The sequence below is a fragment of the Labrus bergylta genome, chromosome 14 (genome assembly GCF_963930695.1).
Source record: "Labrus bergylta chromosome 14, fLabBer1.1, whole genome shotgun sequence".
NCBI lineage: Eukaryota > Metazoa > Chordata > Actinopteri > Labriformes > Labridae > Labrus > Labrus bergylta.
The window spans coordinates 892,235-912,551 of NC_089208.1; the positions used below are offsets into that span (position 1 = coordinate 892,235).

Here is a 20,317-nt window from a genome sequence, read left to right on the forward strand (position 1 = left end):
CCTCATTAAATTTAATGTAGCCTTTAAGAGCTCTATTTAAGTGATGACAAAAGGCCACATGTCAGTCAGTGTTTGAACAAGGAGCAGCTGAAGACAGACGGAGTGTGTCAGTTACCAAAATGTGTGGGCGTATTTGCATAAAAACACACACGAGCAGTCGCCTCGCTCACACATGAGATGTTTCCTCTGACGGCTCTTTGATCAGCACATCCCTGGCCCCTCCCACTTCAATCAGACCGTCTGCAGAGGATTCAACATCACTTTACTGCTAGTCCATGCCACAGCAGGGGATCAGCCCGCCAAAGGCCACTGCCCCGGTCTACGCTGCACCCGACCCCCTTGACCTTCTCTGCAGGTGGTTGGCCCCCACAGGGTGGCGGCTCCATGGGTTGAACCCGATTGGGCCCCATAGAGGAAAGTCCGACCTCGTAGTGCATGCGTTAGATTCTTGTGGTGAAGGCAGAACTCTGACTTTGACAGCCAATCTACTTTCCAACCCTCACCTGTGCTCATGAGCTTTGGGTAGTGACGGAAAGAACGGGATGATGGATATAAGCGACCAAAAAGAGGTTTCCTCTGGAGGGTGTCTGGACTCAGCGTTAGAGAGAGGGGGAGGAGTTCGGAGTATAGCCTCTGCTCCTTCATATCAAAAGAAGCCAGCTGAGGTGGTTCAGGCATCTGATCAGGAGGCCTCCTGGTGGGGGGGGGGGGGTTCAGCCAGAGGTTACTTCCTGTTCTTTTCACCTCATAAAACCAAATGTCTCTCGGATTACACACAACATAAATGACATGAGAAAGCCAACAAAGAAGAGAATGATCTGTCACAGAAGCGGTTATTTGTCAGAAGTTGCAAAATTTGGTGATTGTAGAGTCTGTGGGGGGCCTTTAGCAAACATTCACAGGGGCCCCTCCAAAGGTGAAACATGACAAATGGCATATGTCCAATGAGAAATTGGAGGCTTCTGTTTGGTACACATCCTAAAGGCTTGTCCACTGGTCCAGATAAAGTCAAGAGATGTTGTCTGCTACATAGACATAAAATGGGTGTAGACATGGTGGGTGAGGGACACCTCTGTAGGGGTTTCGGGGGGGGGGGGGGGGGTGTATAAACTCTGACTTCATCTCTGATTCATCACTCAGTCATATCTTAAAATAGAAATGATACATGAAAGAAGTCAAAACTAAATGTGACTTATGCCTCCTGAGGATATCATCATCTCTCGTGTCAATCAAAAATAAGATAAATCTGCTTATGAAACACCCCCCCCCCCCCCTCCTAAATAAAGCACCCATTCTCCACACTTCATGTGTTCTGTACATCCAGTGATAGATTGCAAACGGGAACTGCTGAGGGCTAATTTGGCAAACTTCTAATGATCCCGACGTGTCAACAAATTGGCTTCTGAACGAGGCTCAAGATGTAGCCACGAGCGAAATAACTGACATGGCAACACAGAGGGGGGGGGGGCAGGGGGGGTTACAAGACTCTAAATGCATTAATACACCTTAAGCCTTCAGATGTTGGATTCAATATAGAAAATAGCAACTGTAGCAAGTAAAAAGGTAAAAAGGTGCACACACTTTTTATAAGTTAAAGATCCAATCAGTGAGATGTGTAGAGAGTGAGATGATAAAGGTATCTTACTCTCTGATCATTAAGGAAACATGCTATGTTGAAGTGCTGGCTTCTCTGACAACAATGCAGCAGCCAGTATGTCCTCCTTCTAACTTTAGATTCTGCTCCTGAATGCTCTGGATTTGTTTGGACCAGAGAAGGTAGGCGCTTTTAAGACACCCCCCCACACGGCCGTTTTGGACGCCCCTCGGTTTGTCAGATATGAGAGCAGTTATCAGGTCAACAGGTGTTGCAGCGATGGAAGCGGTCAAGAGAAGTGGTTCAGATAGAAGTGATTGTACCCGACCTAAAAAGCCTCTGCATGTTTCTAATAAGCTCCACGAGCAGAAACGTGCTCAAACTAGGATCAATATTGGAGATGCTTTTGAAAAATGGAGAGAGGCTAGAACACAGAAAGGTTTACAGACCCATGCAGAGCTGGATAAACACTGAAGCTTCAGAGTCCACCACATGGTGACCTTTAGAATTTAGACTGCAGTACCCATTGTAAACACTAGGGGTCAGAGTTACATATTTGAACATTTGAAAACCATGACCAGTCCCTAGTGCTGGAAACTGGAACAAGTATCGAAGCCTTTATGTTGAAAACCAAACTGGATATGAAATTCTGAGTAACACTTTAAATGAGTGGCTTATTTTAACAACAGATTATGATCATGAAGTAGTGACACCTCTCTGGACCTCTCTGGAGTTATTTGAGCTGTCTGAATTCTACAAAAAGTGACAGATGCCCGATTTTGAAAAAGTTGCGGTCAACAAAAAAAAAAGAATAAAATGCTTTTCTCAGAAACAATGATTGAACTGAAGAGTACTGCTGATTGACTCGGACGTATTCAGTCCTTAAACGTGGACCACACCTGAATTAGGACACTGTAGGATGAAATGAAAGTGCAGTCAGTCAGTGGTCCAGCGGTTTTTCCTCTGGGTGACCTCGATTGGAGGGATTTACAGATTAGCGAGTCTCTCTGAAACGCTGGCTGCCTAACCTCATTTCCATGCTGCTGTGGTCTTCTGTTAATCTGCCCAACAGCAGATTATGTTTGCTATTTGGTCAGATAGGGTGGAACTGCTGCTGCCGCTGTGGGTTTAAGGCTGCTGGCAGCTGTTGCGGGAACATTACGCGATTATGCAGCTCCGACATGCCAGAGAGACATGGACAAGGTTGCTTTCTCTGATGGGTCTGCTCTGGTCCTTTGACTCTGCGCAGAGTATCTTACAGGTGGAGTATTCAGCAGCTTCAGGGACACATATTTAGTCCAATGTATGTTTTATTCCCACTCAGTTACCTCTCTGCTTCCACTACCTTTATTAGCTGCATTTAATTAAAGAGTCATTACATTTGAGTAGATTTCTCCCAGGTTATCATCAGATTGTGTCTCTGCCTTAGTTGCTTTTGTTTCCATTGTATGTTCTTAAGAAGCCAGGTACAAATACCAGCCGGCTGTAACAGTGTCTTCAGAGTGGCCTTTCTCTTTTAAAGCGACAGTAGCCCAGCTAATATCGCTGTCAACCATGAATGATCACCTTCAAGGTGAAAGGAGAGAGAAAAATAACATTTCTGCAGAGTAATACTTTTTTTCTTCTTCTCATTCATGAATTCATTTTCTCTCCTGCTGCCTGACGCCTTCCACCCCCCCCCCCCCCCAGAGTGGATGCTCACTCAGGTCACCATGTGGTGGACTCTGAAGCTTCAGTGTTTATCCAGCTCTGCATGGGTCTGTAAACCTTTCTGTGTTCTAACCTCTCTCCATTTTTCAAAAGCATCTCCAATATTGATCCTAGTTTGAGCACGTTTCTGCTCGTGGAGCTTATTAGAAACATGCAGAGGCTTTTTAGGTCGGGTACAATCACTTCTATCTGAACCATTTCTCTTGACCGCTTCCATCACTGCAACACCTGTTGACCTGATAACTGCTCTCATATCTGACAAACCAAGGGGTGTCCAAAACAGCCGTGTGGGGGGGTGTCTTAAAAGCCTTCTCTGGTCCATTAGATGTTCTCTTGGTTGAACAGTTTGTCTTCCTAAGCTCATAGATAGAGGGTAATACTATGAACTGAAAAACCCGGTTACTTTAGAAGATACTCGATTTGTCTTAAGTTATATGTTCATGTTGGTTAACAAAGGAAGGAGAGCACCAAAAGCCTGTTTCCAAATTAGCAACACTAAAGAATGTTTCCTGATTTTCTGCTCACTTGAGCATAAAATCACATTTGAAGTGTTACGGAACAATTTATATCCTAAGTCCAAGTGGTGCGGACTGTCGTAATGCGATGCATCATCTTTTGCACAGCACTCTGGAGGCTTCATGAGCAGTAGGTGATGTTTTTACACTGCCGTGATGAGAGACATTTTTTGAGGTAGCAGACCGCAGCTGAAAGCCCAAAACTGGAACTATCCATAGTTATATTCATAGTATGTAAAAAAGGTTCTTGGGGATTCATGGAACATTTTCAATAGTGAGAAAAGTCTATTCAACCCTTTGCTACAGCTGCATGGATTTCATGGAGTTCTGCGTTTTCATACATGGCAGAGAAATGACCCATATTCTTCTTTCTGTGAGAACTCTGGAGTGTGGGCTGCCTTCGGCAAACTTGAAGGTCTGGTATTAGCAGAGAGGCAGCGAGTGTGATAAGAACAGAGCCTCCCATTCACTCTCCGAGGAGGACGAATCAGATCACCTTGGGTCAATACTCCCCTTTTCTGTTTCCTCTCCTCCTGCTGAGAGTTGACAGTAGCTGGGAGTGAGGAAAGGAAAGGGTTTTTTTTTAGTACTCTCTTTTTCTCCCACTCCTGTTTTGTCAGATCAGAGAAAGATCTACCTCGAACCCCCTGGAGACACAATTACCTGTCTTTCTTGTCCCACCTCACCCTGTGCTCCTCTTCCACCTCTTCCATTCCTCAACCACTTCACATACAAGTCAATTTGCCCCAGCTGGCCTTGCTCATCACACAGAGACATTAGCTACCAGTTCTCGCTTTCTAAAAATAGAACCTCTGCACCAACCAGCAGCATACCGCTCCACCACACCACCACCACCACCACACCACCACACCTTTAATAGTGCCAGCAAGCTGCTGATCCAAAAGGAAACCTGGGTAAAAAATAAATTATTATCTTTGGTATTGTGTATCAAAAAGCATTGGCTATATAAAACATGGACGCTTTGTCAGTGATGTCACCCATTGGTCTCTAAAGTGGAGCTTTGAAGCCCAACAGTGAGTGTCGCCATGTTTAAAATGCTGACTCAGGACTCACTTTCGGTCAGCCTAGAAACAAAGAGGTAAAGTTGAGATTGGCCTTAACATCTTCACAAAACGTGCCCACCTGTCGGTCAACTCAGCCCGCCCCTAATTACGCAAAGATGTGCATAACTCTTAGCATTTGGGTGAGCTGTAAAAAAAAAAAAAAGTGCTCCCAATGTACAGCGTGTACCAATGAAGACATGAAGCCATCGACACCAACACCATCGTTAAAACATGGCAGGAAACAGAGTTGACAGAGTTGACATTTTAACATGGAGAGTCTGTGGCTTTTGCAGCAAGCCTCAAGTGGACACGATGGGAACTGCGGTATTTATGTTTTTTGGCTTCATTTTTCAACACTGGAAGTTGCTACTTGGTGAAATGTTTTACATCATACTGGAATTAATGCAAAATACTTCTGGTTTAATATATTTTACATGAAATGTGGCTGCACCATATCCTCGTCCCTGGCACTCAAGGTAGCTTCTGTTTAGCGTCATGTTCTGGTCTATGGGTAACTTTAACAATGTCACTTCTCACACATGGTGAGGTCCGTTACCCTTCAGCATCTGTTCATTTCATCCTGCAGATTTGACGATTCAGACGGGGGAGGGGAAGTTAAAAAGACAACGAAAGAAGCTGCAGAATCTTCAGAAAAGAGCAAAGAAAAAAAACCTTTCGACAAGGTTAAGGAGACAGCTTCTGGCAATGACTGCGTCGCTAAACCCGTTCTATTGTTTGGGGTTGTATTTTCCGGAGCACCGGAGAAAAACTGAGTTACAGAAAAGCCAGTTGGGAGTTTTTGACTGTAGAACTATTACAAATCCTCGCCTGTCCCCTGGGCTCCAGATCCCCTAACCCTTTGCTACCGAACTTTGAGGAATATTGGAGCCAAGATCGAGGCACTGAGACCTCCCTGAAAAGTGGAGCCTAGCAGGGCTGCCACACAGCGTCTCATCTCCCTACAGGAGTCATTATCCACAGCTCTGCTGCGACCAGAGATACCAGGCAGAGGACCTGGACAAAGGCCATGACAGATGGCTGCCTCCCTGGCTCCTGCAGGCGCAGAACTGTGCTTAATTCTTGGATGCATGACATACAGACACGAAAAAATAACTGGCAGTTTTAAGACTTTTGTGTTGTGTGAACAGTTTCACCCCTCGCAGGATGTTTATTCTGCAGAAAAAACTGTGAGTCAGTGTTTATCTCCTCCGCCATTAATGCCAACAACAAGTCCGTGCCAAGCCTTCACCAGTCTGCTGCAAAGCAAATGGCATGCACTCTTTTTCATAGTTTTGCAATATTTATGAGACTCACTGTGCGGTACAGCATTTACTTTCGTCTAATTGCTCCCCAGACAAACACTTTTGAAAAAATGGTCAAACAATCGGGATGGAGTAGAGCATTTATCTGAAGAGAAGAGATAATAATGGCCGACATGCCGGACAAGATGAACACTGCACTAAAACTGGAACCATTGATGGATGTGTCTTACAGAGCATAACTTTAAGCAGCTGAAGGCATCGCAGGCAACATGATGTAAGAGAGATTACAGCATGGCATTTGAGTTAGAAAATGACTTTTAACAGGAGACGTAGTGTGACGGATGTGTGAGGGGGGGGGCTTCAGTAGTAATTTACAGCTGTGGTGCAGCTGCCATGGTCACAGCTTCCTCTGGCTCCCATCCAAACCCCACTGAGCAGAGTGATGCTCAAATAAGCTCCTCATTATCAAGTCTGAGGGAGAAGATTCAGGGAAGTACTGTACAGTAGCCATAAAGTGAAGAGATGTGGGGCAGCCTGTTTCCTGTCCTCACCCTCTGCTATAGACCCGTGGTCTTTGGATCTGACGCAGAGCAGGGGGTCTGCCCTTCAGGATCCGGTAAAGTCAAGGCACAGCGATAGAGAAAGAGACATTTGATGCATCTAGAGTGTTTTATTTACTATAATAGTTACCTGAAGTGTATCAACGTTATCCAGTGTTGCTCTTTCTTAAATTATAACCCATGTACCGTAAAACTGCAAATAAAAGATTAAGATTTACTTTCATTGATCCCCGCGAGGGGAAATTTCAGTTTTTACACTCTGTAAGTCATGAACACACACAGAGTGAAATATACACACATGCACAAACAGGATCCTCTGGACATGCACTAATGGAGAGGTGTCAGAGTGACGGAGCGGCCCACAGTGGGCGCTGCTGAGCTGATGGTGGGGAGGGGGTTTGGTGCATTGCTCAGGGGCACCTCGGCAGTGCTCGGGAGGTGATCTGGCACCTCGCGAGGGTCATAAGCTCGCGTTGATTAAGTCCCTGCCCTTTGTACACACCGCCCGTCGCTACTACCGATTGGATGGTTTAGTGAGGTCCACTCGGCCGGCTGACTCCTCCCCTCGTGTATAAAAGTTGTTTAATTGAGGGACTAGAGAAAAGAAGAATAACATACTGTACTCACTGCTTAACTGTGTTTCTAGATCACGCTCATTTCAGGTAAATTTACATGCAGTGTGAAGATACCAGCATAATAAAGATCACTAGCATTAGCATGCTAACACAACAATGCAGCGAGAGTTGTTTTGGTTTCATGCTGGAGCTCAAGGGCGACATCTGCTGGATCAAAAAAATCAAATATAAAGCCTTTAAGATGATCTGTAGTTCATTTTGTTTGATGGATATCCTTAAGTCTTTAACACATTTAAGTATTCTTTTTGGTTTATATCTACGTGTGCACAGGTTCTGTTTGTAGATCATTAAAGGCCCGTTTTGTGTCGACGCCATTCCCAAACAAAGGCGGGGTCATCTCAGAGACAGAAGTAAACCAACGCCCGGATCATTCATTAACGTTTAACGGTATGAGGGTGTAAAGCTCATCACCTGACTCATGCTAACCTGTAGCCCTAATAAAGAGCAAACCCCCTAACCCTGACCCTGACCCTGACCCTGACCCTGACCCTGACCCTGACTCTGACCCTGACCCTGACCCTGACCCTGACCCGGTGCCCCAATGTTTACAATGTTTCAGTAATTATATCAATATGTCGCGATAACGCAGAACAAAAATGACGTCAGTAACAAACACACAGCCCGGGATGTATAGATGGAGAGAAGTTCAGATGGAAGAAGTGAAATATTTGAGAGTTGGAGCTCTTTTAAAAACGTAAGATAACCTTTGACCCATGTGAGTCGTGTTTCAAATTAAACTGCCGAACATTAAGCGCGTCGTTTTGTGGGGATTCGCTTCATCTCAGGGTTTTATTTCATTGTTTATTCTGCGTTTTAACTGTTGGCATCGCTCGATGGACATGTTGGACAAATGTAAGACAATTTACAAGCCAAGCAATCCCTCAGAAAGATGGATGGAACAATGCAGAGAAACGACGACTTGAAGCTTTTTGTCCTGGGAGAATGTGATTTACTGCATGTGTCTGAAGGCATTTGTTCTGGGATTGAAAGCGCTTGGCTGGTCACCCGCTCCGTCATTATATGAACACTATTTCCCCAGTTACCTCTCCATCATAAGCTCAGTGTTTTTTGCTACAAGCAGCCAGGAGTGTGTTCACCTCCCCCCCTCCCTCACCCGTTCACCCTCTCCCCTGGCTTTTCTTCTCTGTAAGCAGAATCCAGCGCCTCGTTCTCCTCGTGTTGCTGCAGGGCTTGGCAGCGCCACGCGTGGGAAGGCCTGGTGCCACCGAGGGGGGGGGGGGGGGGGACAGAGGACAGATGTGGCTTACATAATGATCAGCAAATCAGCTCTCTCAGCGCCCATAATCCTGCTATAGCATCCCCGCATACATCTCCCCGCGGCCGCCCTCGTCCACCCTGCCATGCCAAGCTTTACTGAGCCAGGGAGGCTGGATGCCCGTTGTTCCGTCCCACTACTGGTTATAAAGAGTGAATCAATGAGCTCAGCAGGGAGAGCTTTTACAGCTCCACTGGAAGGCAATTATCAACATTTGTCAGCGAAGGGGACAATCAGACCACGGGATGATCGCTCAGGGTTCAAAAAGACAACAGTCCAATATGAGAGACTATAATGTGGAATAAAGTAGTCCAGCCGTTACGTGGGGATGTTGGACAGACACACACTCAGTGTCTGCTTCCTAATTGAATAACATGATGAATCTGCTTTAACCTGCTGCCTCACATCAGTGCAGCTAACGGAGACTAATGACAGGCGGCGGTTCACCTGAGGAGCGAAGAGATCTAACAATAGAGGCAGAAATGACTCATCAGATTAAAGATTCAGACGCTGAAAAAAAAAGCCAGCAGCCCTTCACAGGGCCCATTCAGAAGCTCACACACCACTGGTGGGTAGAGCTGTCACGACTGCAGAATTTAAATACTGTACAGCACAGTACTACCTCAAACAATATCAAATCCTGTTTGATATCATGGCCACAAAAATAGAAATCACAGACACCCAACCATGGGTCATTTCTTGTTTTGAATGACTATAATTATGGAAAGCAAATTTGTGCACACAGTCACAGGGTTTTATTTTGGGGCTTTTTCTGCCTTTATTATTTAGAGATAGGACAGTGGATAGAGTCAGAAACGGAGGAGAAAGAGAAAGAGAGTGACATGTCGGAAAAGAGCCACCGGTCAGTTTTGAACCCTGGCCCGCCCGGGGTCAGCCCTATGTTCCCACAGGGTAGGGTTAGGGTAAGTTACCCTAACTCTAACTGATACTAATTTATGAATAAGGAAATGTGGGAACATAGGCACGCTCCCGGCCGCCCACCTAGAGGACCACAGCGTCCACACATTGGGGTGCACACACCAACCACTAGACTACCGGCGCCCCTTGCACACCGTCGTAGTTGCAGAAAGACATTGGCAACATTTCAGTAATGACAGTGGCGGTTCTAGAGTCTATTGGGGCTCTCCAACCAGCGTTCATCATCATCATGTCTTTCAGTGTCCTGACGCTTACTCTTCTTTTTTTTCACTCCCAGATTCCTCTTCATTTTTCTTCTGTGACTTCCATTGACAAATGTTGGTTTTCAAAGGCGAGGGAGGGCTGTCAAATGGGGCCCCCTTAGGGAGGTATCCCACTGTCAAAATTTGCATATTTTGAGCCACTGCTGGGGTTTAAAGTTTGTCAGCCCTTGGGGCCCCCCTACTGGCCTGGGGCCCCCCTACTGGCCTGGGTCCCCAAGTAGTTGCCTGCCTTGCCTATTGACAAACATCGCCTCTGGGTAATGTGAGCAACATGGACAGTGTTCCTCTTCTGTTCTGTGTCTGATCGTAAGAGACTTAGACGAAACGTTTGAATCAATTTGAATTGAGAAACTTTGCAGAGCTGTGAATCTGCATGGAGTACTGCTGCTCTCTCTCTCTTATGCTTGCAGCAGTTTGGGGTCACAGTATGTCTGAAGAGCTTTTCGATATTATATTGTTAAAGTATGGAAAATCTGGACGACCGTTCCCTGCAGTGAGGGATTCTTTTATCATCAACCTTTTTGTTTTGCTAGCTGCTGTTGAGCAGATAAAAACTGCATTTAAGAAAAACCATAACTTGAAAAATGGAGCCATGATAAAAACTGTGTGCACAACCTCAGAAGCACTGTTTGTTCTCCCTCTCCAACATGGACCTGACCAGCATGCAGTATATGTCTGAGATTCTCCTCACAAAAGGAGAAAAAGATGAGTGTGTAACCTTTTGCAGAAATGTTCCTTTGACTACTTCAGAATTAGGAGACTTGTTGACGCTGGTGACAAACTGAGTCTCTGAGTCAGAGTGGTAGATTTGTACAGCGGAGAAAGATTGAGTTATTTTCTCCTCAGCATGACACGTTCGTCATGAGCTTAATCCACATGTCAGTCACACATCGGTGCTTAAAAGCAACTTCTGACAATCTCGTTTCTACAGGCAGCCACAACAGTGAGTCACAAATAAGCGCTGTGTCACACTTTCCTAAAGGTTGACATCCAGCCTTTCTACATACAAGAGAAATATGACATTTCATGGCAGAACAATGATATATGATGAGGTGCTTTCTGCAAATATTTAACTGTTCAACTGTTATCATGATGACTAAAGGCCGTGGCTACACGTCTACATTGCAGAGGCTCATTTGTTACATGGTAGTTGAGATAAGTTTGTAAGGTTCCAAACGTCAACCTGGGAAGAGACGACTTTTTGGTGTCAGATGGATTTACTGATTTATTCGTTTCAAACCTGAGACATAACTCGGGTTAGACGGCTTCCTGCAGCCGGTAAAGCTGCTTAACATGAGACAAACGATGACACCGCTAAGGTTACATCAGCAACAGTAACGCTTTTAACAGAGGACTCAAACAATGGCTAAAACCAAAACAACAGTGCTCACATGAACAGCTTCTGACTGGTTTATTGTTTGATCATGCTACCTTTGCTCTACAGTTTAGGTGTATTTATTTATTCTCTCCTTATTGTTTTCTCACTTTTCTTCCTATCTTAATTGTTTTCCTTGCAAAAGCTTCCTGTGGGCCGGTGTTGAGAACTAGAATGTTTGCTAAAACACTTAAAGAGCCCATATTCTGCCCTTTTTGGGGTTCTTATATTTAATCTATGTTCCTACTTTTGTACGTTCACAATAGATAAAGTTCTAAAAAAGTGTCTCATTTGTTTTCATGAACTGCTCCTCCTCGCTCCCTCTCTGCTCTGAGTCCATCAGCTACACTCTGTTGAGCCCACACTGTTAGACCCCACGTGGGCCAAGTCTGCTCTGATTGGTCTGCCGATCCGCTCTGTCGTTATTGGTCAGTTGCTCAACACGCGTCTCGGAAGTTTCAACATGAGCTGCTGGGCCACAACGAGCCAATGGGCTTAGATCAGTGATCTCACACTGACAATGACGTCACACTGACAAATTTTTATCGAGGGGGGCTAGAACCGAGCGCTACATGCAGCTAATGCTACAGCTAACAGGAGGACGTAGGAGAAGCCACGTTTCCGCGGACTTTGAATTTTTGCACATAGATGTGACTAAACATGCACAGGACACTTGGAAAACACACTAAAGAGCAGATAAAACCAGAAGAAGAAGAATATGGGACCTTTAAACAATGCATCTAGTTCGTCCAATGTATCTGTGATGTCCATGCCAAATAAAGTTGTTATCTGTTATTATTACATCTCAATCTGTTCTGAATAATATCTGCAGGGATGTAAACTCTGCCGTTGGATTTTTGCTTTCCCATTAGCCGTGAGACAGATCATAAAACCTACTTGTTTGGGCATAAATGTAACCAGTTTGAAACCGTCCAACAGCATCTTTTTCTCTTCTTAGCTTCCTCCATCTCCGTCCTCTTCCTCTTAGCCTCAGCCATCGTATCAAACATTACAGACGAGGCTAACTGGCTGCTTTGGAGCTGAAGGCTGCTGTGTGAACTAGTACTATTAAGACAGAAGAGTTTTGACAGTGATTTCGGTCGATCTGGAGCCTAAATATCAAGTGATTCGATGAGTAACAGTAAAATAATCTTACTGAAACCTCACACTTGAGGATTATCGGGACAAACCCTGAAGTGTGCTCTATAGGTGACAAAGACGCACAAAGATTTGGTTTAAATTTCTCTGTTGGAAAAGTACGAGGAGTTTCAACTATTGCCAGAATTCGGTCGATCTGGAATCTTAAATATGAAACGATTTGAGATCGGGGAGTCTCAGGCTTGATGGGGAGCAGTTAAACAATGGTACTGAGACCTCACACTGTTTGCAGTGAGCTCTGAAGCATGATCTGTTAGGTGACAAAAAAACCAACAAAGATTTGGTTGAAGATTGAGAACGCTGATTTTATATCAACAAAGAGATTCATAGTCTTGAGTGTTCAGTTTCATTCAAACTTGATTTTGTTTTTAAAGTGAGACCCATGACTGTAATGTGAAGCTGTTATAAAAACATGTTAGGACAGAGATTTGATGAAGTGGCATGACACTAATATATAACTCTGAGGAGCTCTTAAAGCACATCCAACAAACAGCGTGCACTAATGCTGAGTCAGGGGGAACGAGGATTTGTCTCCAGCCCCAGTGAAGTCATTAATTGTGCTTTCATTCAGTCACACACAGCAGCTTGCCACACTTGCATTAGCTGCTGAAGCACGTAAGTGTTGTTGCAACATCGCTCAGCTTTAAATGCCATGTTTAGTAAGGGCGCTGCAGTACGTTGTGGTGTGTGTGTTTCAGGCGTGCCTGTTTGTCTTTTTAAGTCTGCCCTGCCCTGAATGTGCTAACATAAACCCGGGCTCAGACCACAGGAGTTTTAAAACCTGACCCCGTTTGAAATGATAGGGTGGCATCACACATGAGGAGGATCTTCTCCATGATCTCAAACATGCACACACTACAAGATATGAAAATAATGGCCATCACAGACTACAGGATCTTATTAAGATCAACGTGTCCGGATGAGGAACGCACCACCTGACATCAGGTAAACGGAGCCAACAAACAAGTTTCAGGTGAAGAAATGTCCGGGCAGACGCAGACAACATGAGCGTCTGTTCTTCATCAAAAGCTGGAGGTCAGATTGTAAATGTCTGATGCATTACAGTTTTCCATTGCAGCTACTGTCCACTCACTGTCCTTCTTTGTCTCTCGCTGTTATTTAAGTGACACACATCTTCCTCCAGACCCTTTCATGACGTACTTAAAACTCTTTCTATGTGATTTTTCACACTTAAATGTAGACATCAAGTATCTCCTCTGAAAATAACTCTGTGAGTCATGACTGTCTACAATGGGTGTAACACCCGAGTCCCACTGTCTGTGATGTTTTCACAGTTTTCAGAGTCCTATCTTCACTTTGTTTACATCGCCAGGACGGCCGGCTGACTCCTCCCCTCGTGTATAAAAGTTGTTTAATTGAGGGACTAGAGAAAAGAAGAATAACATACTGTACTCACTGCTTAACTGTGTTTCTAGATCACGCTCATTTCAGGTCAATTTACATGCAGTGTGAAGATACCAGCATAATAAAGATTGCTAGCATTAGCATGCTAACACAACAATGCAGCGTGAGTTGTTTTGGTTTCATGCTGGAGCTCAAGGGCGACATCTACTGGATCAAAAAAGTTGCATATTCTTCCTTTAAATAATATCAAACATGTTTGAAATAAGTCGGGGCACCCGCGACGATCTCCGAGCAGATCGGGGACGTTAAGATTGGATCTTTAAACGACTCACACTACGAGATAATATGGGCAGATAATCAGTTTTGAGCAGCCGGGAGTCGGGAACGACCCAATTGTCGGGAAGGAGGAATCGGACCTCGAATCAGCCGGACTGTCCTGCAGGCTTTAGAAAAAAGTAATCAAGGAACAACCCAGCCTGGAACACCACAGAGCAACAGCTTTAGTCGACTGGCTTGTTTTCATCTAAGAAAAGGAAGAATATGCAAAAATGATTACTTAAGTGGAACTGAAAAATACATGTTGATATGTTTCATAACAGCCCCAAGTGTTAAAGGATTAGAGGTGTTATCCTGCGTGACTCTGCAGAACAGAAACCCAATCCGACGCATTGAGGAGAGCAGCCCGCTGAGTGACAGGCGCACTAATGTTGACATTAAACATGACGCTTCCTGCTTTTGTATCAGCTGCCACCTCATCCATATCCTGAGAGAAAATCCCAGCGTTTTACAGCTGGTTTCGTTTACCTCGTCCTCACCCACACAGCTTGTCTCTTCATGCATCGCTTTACAACCCTAATCAACGCCAATGAAAATATTTTACAAGGCGAGGGTTAAAAGGAAGAAGGACATTTCCCCTGACTGTGATCCAAGATGAAGACAGGTGGAGGAGGGGGTGTTGTGTATTTGTGTGTGTGTGTATGAAAATGATCAAAGCCTCGTAAAAGCTAACAGTGACATCACCTGCTGTTCTGGCGGGTTGCTCAGTAAGGAAGGCCACGGTCTAGCGGAGCAAAAAATGCAGCAATTTCTTCCAGGGACAGCACGTCAATCTTCAAACAGCTGTTCAGGAGTTTCTTTAAAAACATTTTTTTTAAAAGTGCTGGGAGACTTTTAGAACCTTCTGCCTCTGTTCAAACGCTCCCTCTGAAGCTGTCTGAACTCCAGGAAACATCTTTTGTGCCGTGCTCTGTCAAAGCGAAAGAGAGTTGTCAAGTGGTGAGGCAAAGGGTCCTAATGGTACGACCATTAGAATCATTTGGTGGGAAGAGGTGTGAGGAAAAAATCCAACAAAGCTTACACTGTGCAGACTGCAGCTGCCAAGGTCAGACTCCTCCAAAGCGTTCTGTTACATTCATACAGAAAGTTGAAGAAATCACCGAAAGCCTTCACTGCACAGTACTGCTGTCGTACTGTACGCAGGTCCTGGTCTTAAGATCTCTAGGGATCAAAGGTTCCGGGTCTCGTCTTGGACTTCATCACAGTTAGAGAGACGGAACAGAAAACATTTTTTTTACGTTTGCAAGCAACGTGCAGACTTTATTCTTTGACTCTTTTGTGCGTTGAACACACTTTAACGCACAGTACGTAAACGTCACCACCAGGGGGCCCTCAAGCAAAACAACAAAAGATGACGTCGAGGCCCGTGGGGATTTATGGGAGTGATTCTCTCTGCTCAGATGTGGAGATGTTGTTCTGCCTTTCTGGATATCACTTTCAATATCCCAATATAAGTTATCTGACATTATAACAAGTAACGGAGGTCCAATCGGTGAGCTGTGTAGAGAGTGAGATGATAAAGGTATCTTACTCTCTGATCATTAAGGAAACATGCTATGTTGAAGTGCTGGCTTCTCTGACAACAATGCAGCAGCCAGTATGTCCTCCTTCTAACTTTAGATTCTGCTCCTGAATGCTCTGGATTTGTTTGGACCAGAGAAGGTAGGCGCTTTTAAGACACGCCCCCACACGGCCATTTTGGACGCCCCTTGGTTTGCCAGATATGAGAGCAGTTATCAGGTCAAACCAACAGGCGTTGCAGCGATGGAAGCGGGCAAGAGAAGAGACAGCTCTCTACAATGATTAGAATTTAGACTACAGTACCCATTTTAAACACTAGGTGTCAGAGTTACATACTGCTCCTTTAAACATGGGCGTCATATATAAATGAGTCATGTCATGTTCCTCCAGCTGTTTTTCATTCACTTTGTAATCTCTGCTTCAGGTAACTTCCAAAAAGGGGAGAATTACCACATTTCTGAAGAGCATTTGAACACACCACACGCAAGACACAGCTGCATGCAGTGAACACAAAGTGGCAGCAAACCTGCCTTAGGTTAAACGCTTCATCTGGTCTAGACACTAAACCGGCCCCCTCTTTTCCCATGATGCTCAGCTTAATTCGGCTGTCATGGCTGTGCCAGGACGGCTGTTAGCCTCATCACCTGATCGGCGGGCGGACCCTGCTTTGTCTTCTGTGCACATAAACACAAAAACACCACTTGTATCTTGTATGCACAAAGTCCACCGCAGCCTGCCTTTAAATGCGGCGGACGCCCAGAGTTCAAGCTACAAAAAGAAACACGCTCCACGCTTCAAAGCCTCACTGCTCGAGGAAACAAACAGAATAATCTCTCCAAAGGAAAAAACTACAGCCGTGCATCTCTCCCTTCAGAAAGATAAACTCCTCACAGGTCAGGTGCTGCCGGTCAAGTGCACTGAGACAGAGGGAAACACATTCTCCAGGCTAACAATAAAGTTAGTGAACACAAAGAGGACAAGGTAGCAGCCATGTATTAGCCTGCAGCTAATAACATGTTCTCAATGTGGAAGAGTCATTACGGAGCATTTTACAGTTCAAGGATTTATCTGATGAGAAGCAGGAATGATAACAGCAGTTAGCCTGGAGTGACCTTTGATCCCTGCTTCATCATGATTATCAGTGGGCGATAATACAGAGCGCAACGGTCAGAAACAGTTTTCACAGACACAGAGAGCAGCCTACACACACACACACACACACACACACACACACACACACACACACACACACACACACACACACACACACACACACACCTGAGTTTTCACTGACTTCAGGAAACACAACGTCCTGTGAACAATAGTTGTCTAACTTCTAGTAATTGACTCTTTACTGTGCAGGGAGAGTGTTGAAAGTCCACACTAGGGACTCTGTCCTCCAGGTGTTTTTGAGGGATCTGAGTCACATATGAGTCATATGAGTCACATATGAGTCTTATATAGCTATAAGATGCTAAGAGTTGAATCTCAAACTGCTGTTTTTGGACTTGGATGTAATAATGTTTGCTTGTTGTCATCGGGTTAGGGTCTTATCTTCTTCTGTGCATGCTGTTTTCAGTGTTAAGGCGCTTATCAGTGACGGTGTCTGGAGGACAATTCCAGTTGTGAATGAAACAACAAGTGATGGTAACGTGACTCCGTGGAGCGGGGTCTCTCTCTCACTCTGTCTCTCTCTCTCTCTCTCTCTCTCCCTCTCCCTCTCTCTCTCTCTCTCTCCCTCTCTCTCTCCCTCTCTCATCCACCTGTTTGTAAACTGAGCACACTTCATAATAACATAAAGCGTGCATGTGTTGTACTAAGATGTTATGTACAAGAGGTAATCGTGCTTAGGCACGGATAGTCCTGTGCAGTGTGACCGCGGGCCGCACCGGCCAGCAGGGGGATGGCGCTGCGGGTGGGCAATCGTGCTTCTGTACAGCACGGTACAGATGGCCAGTGTGACCGTGCCCTAAGTGGAGTGACAGCCCCAACTAGTGGTGGGTGTTGCTACAGTACACAACATGTGACAGGTTTTCATGCGCTTGACAAAGTGCGGTGTGAAAGCAAAGCAAATGAAAAATGCAACAATGTTTGATCTTCACCACTGAATCGCTCCACCGGAGTTTATATGTGAAAGCGACTTTAAACTCCACTAAAGCAGCCGATGAGCACGTTGCATTTTCCTCCGCCCTCTCTACCCGTTTAAGGTCCACATCTTTCAAACTTGACATCCCAAAGTTTTATGTCTGAAGTCAAAACGGATCACTCAGGTGGTGTTGTTCCATCAGACTTCACAGAGCTCATTTCAGTCTCATGAAGACATAAAAACGACTGTTTCCACAGCTCCACTCGTACTCTTTTGGACAAGTAAATCCATCTTCTGTTCTGCTGTTAAATCCATGCAGGGCAGATTTCAGACGGATCATAAAATGAGAGAAGGGATGATTCATCCAGGAGAGTGCTGCGTTTCTGTTTTCATTTTTATTACAGATATAAATTTTACCAAACAAAAATCTGAAATGAGAATTCACAGTGGGTGAAAACTTTGCAGCACTACTCAGCCTCTGCTCCAGTAGTTTCCCAGTGTACCATGCTACACATCACGACTGCATGTTTCAGACTTTCTGACCCAAAGTTTGCAAACTTAATGCAAGTATTCATCAGAATCAGAATCAGAATCAGAATCTGGGTTTATTACCAAGTACATTTACACATACAAGGAATTTGTCTTGGTGTAAAGACAAATGGTGCTAAACAATTAACAAGGAAATAAAGCAGAACTAGCAACAACTTAAATAATATAGAATAAAAAGCCAGTAAATAGAAGTAAAAATAAAAAACACAAAATGTACAAAAGGTGTAATGTAGGAGCTGTGCAGTGGACTATGAGAAAAACAAATCTTAGTGTGTGTAAGTACTCACAGAGTGCATGTAACCCTTAGCCTAACCCTAACCCATAACATAAAAGATGACAATGCCGCACAGACCTGGCCTTTAATTGGCATCCTGGGATTAATCATCTGAACATAAAAAAAGAGCTGCTCCATAACCCATGTGGCTGTAATTAAAAGGGCTGACTCCTCGCTCCGTATCCACAGGCTGTCTGCTGCACCTGTCCCTCATTTGGCTCCTCACACTGATCTGGGGCAGCACATCCCTGACAGGCATACAGAGCAGCTTCTGCACACGCTCAGTCGCTGCAGCAGCCAGCAGCGAGTCAAACGTCTGCCTTGTGTGCGAGGAAACCCGGGGAGGAAACACACTCCACCAAAGTCAGCCTGTGAACAAACACGTCTTTTTACCCGCTCACTCTGAGGTGTTTCATCCTCTCTCTCTCTCTCTCTCTCTCTCTCTCACTCACTCTCTCTCTCAGCTCTGACTGATAGAGTGCAACCGACTTAAGTCTGCAGCGAGTAACTCCACTTGTCTTTGCAAATGACTTTCATCCCTCAGTCTCCCTCGTTTCCAGAGGCTTCTAAACATTAAAGGTGAAATCTCATTTCCCAGTCTGCTGGCAGTGCAGCTCGCTCGCCCTCAGCTGGGTGAGACTTCATCAGGTACTGACGTTAACAGCTCGTCTGATGATCACTCCATCCTGGAGCCTGACTGCCTTCTGCTCCCTGCTGTGATGAAACCTCATGTCAACACGGGGTTGATTCTCCTTCATACTTTTGTTCCAAAGTGAAGTAAAGAAATGGGCTGCTTGTTGGGACTGGATGGAGAAGGCACTTCGTATTACTTTGTGAATTTAAACAGGAAGTGGCTGATAAATTCCATCAGATACATGTTCGGTTGGTCTCTACTCCGACACAGCAGTGAAGCCGTTTTGACTTTGCGTGTTCTTCCTCTGGCTCCACCTTCCTCCATCAGTCTGGAGTCCTCTGACGCAGATACGCATAGCTTCTGTTTCTGCAGGATGTCGGAGCATGGCGCTTCAATCTACCACAGAGCAGATCAAGCAGGACGGGAAGTCAGACACCAAAAACAACATTAAAACATCCGGTTGATTTTCAGAATAAAACACTCCGTTTTGATGGTTCAAAATAATGACCTTATGAGTGTTTTTCTGTTAACCGACTTTCTACAATTCACTCAGCAGACTCTTTAATCCAAAGCGTCGTACATCAGAGAGTAAGAACAACACAAGCAAGGATCTAGAAAAAAGGGAACAATGTGAGTAAGAGCAAACGATCAGCTTTGAGTCTGATTGGACACACAGGTGCTGACAGGAAGTGACCAGAGGCAAAGCACAACATTGAGGGCAGTTCTTGAGAGCTCTAATCAGTATAGAAACCATCTTATAAGTCGTCGTTATCAAACAAAAACCATCGTCATTACCATCATCATCATCAATAATATGGAGACCATCATCATTAAGTTAGTAGGTATTCATGAAAGAGCTGGCTCTTTAGCTTTTTCTTAAAGGTGCAGAGGGACTCTGCAGATCACATGGAGTTTGGAAGTTCATTCCACCACCAGGGGGGAGACTTCACTTTCAGTTTTTCAGAAGATTTTGCAAAGTTGACACACAAACATGACATCTCTGCTGGAAATGAGAGTGATGCTGTCATCTTGATCGTTTCAACCTGAATCCATCATGAGCACCGAGCAACACTTAGCAAAGTTACAGGGCCGAGGGTAAAACTTCAGTGTAATCGACCCTAACACACTCTCACAACTGTTATCACAAACCATGTTAAATGGTCTTAATCCTGCTCTCACAGCCGCTCTTAATTGCTCTTAA

The 20,317-nt window shown here is 44.8% G+C and overlaps 1 protein-coding gene across 1 annotated transcript in view; it reads right to left on the minus strand.

Moving 5' to 3' along the window:
* Nucleotides 1-20,317, minus strand: part of LOC110001467 (polypeptide N-acetylgalactosaminyltransferase 10) — an 88,634-nt gene that overhangs the window by 57,523 nt on the left and 10,794 nt on the right. The window lies entirely within an intron of this gene.